Raw genomic sequence first — 770 nt, forward strand, 5'->3', positions numbered from 1 at the left:
GAAAGAGAAGAGGAGATTGAGACAATTTGAATAACAAAAAACCAGAAAAGGCCTTTAAAATCTGAGAAAAATGGGCCAGAGATGTAGTGTAGTGGTACAGCACGTGCCCAGCAAGCAGGAAGCCCTGGGTTTGATTCCTTGTACCAAAGTAGGAGAAAAAAATTGAAAAGATCATCAGATTTTGTGTGTGTAGAGATGGCCCGGTTTTTATTGTAAGAATTTTTATTTTATTTTACTTTAATTTTTTATTTTTAGAAAGCAAGACAGAAAAAGGGTAACAATAATACAGAATTTCAAAAAAAAAACTAAGAAATCAGTACTTGTTAATATATTACACACTGTTATCTTAGAAGTAACTGCTCAGGTTACAAAATCAAAGCATAAAAATTGAATAGACAATCAAGCAATGACAACATAAACAATTCTTTTTGATGAACTAACAGAGAAAAAATATGGAACGCTTCACGAATTTGCGTGTCATCCTGCGCAGGGGCCATGCTAATCTTCTCTGCATCGTTCCAATTTTAGTAGATGTGCTGCCGAAGCGAGCACGGGCCTTTTTTAACATGATGTGAAAATTAAATATGAAGTGAAGGATACTATGTAAAAATTTTATCAGCAAGAAAGTTCAGATGCTTTGTTCTCAGAATTAGCATATGGCTGAAACCAGAATCTCAATTGTGTAGGAGGTAAAAGTATTTTTAAAATTTTGGTGTTCCCTCTCCCTAATTTTTATGCTTTGATTTTGTAAACTTGAGCACCTACTTCTA

At 33.9% G+C, this 770-nt stretch overlaps 1 non-coding gene across 1 annotated transcript; it reads right to left on the reverse strand.

The window, feature by feature from the left end:
* Nucleotides 1-446: 446 nt before the first annotated feature.
* On the reverse strand, nt 447-552 carry LOC111754711 (U6 spliceosomal RNA). The gene has a single exon (XR_002789380.1). It is a non-coding gene; the product is annotated as a U6 spliceosomal RNA (small nuclear RNA).
* Nucleotides 553-770: the final 218 nt, after the last annotated feature.

The sequence above is a fragment of the Cavia porcellus genome, unplaced genomic scaffold, assembly GCF_034190915.1.
Source record: "Cavia porcellus strain 051 isolate PalLab524CR breed Dunkin Hartley unplaced genomic scaffold, mCavPor4.1 scaffold_10, whole genome shotgun sequence".
In the NCBI taxonomy this organism is placed as follows: Eukaryota; Metazoa; Chordata; class Mammalia; order Rodentia; family Caviidae; genus Cavia; species Cavia porcellus.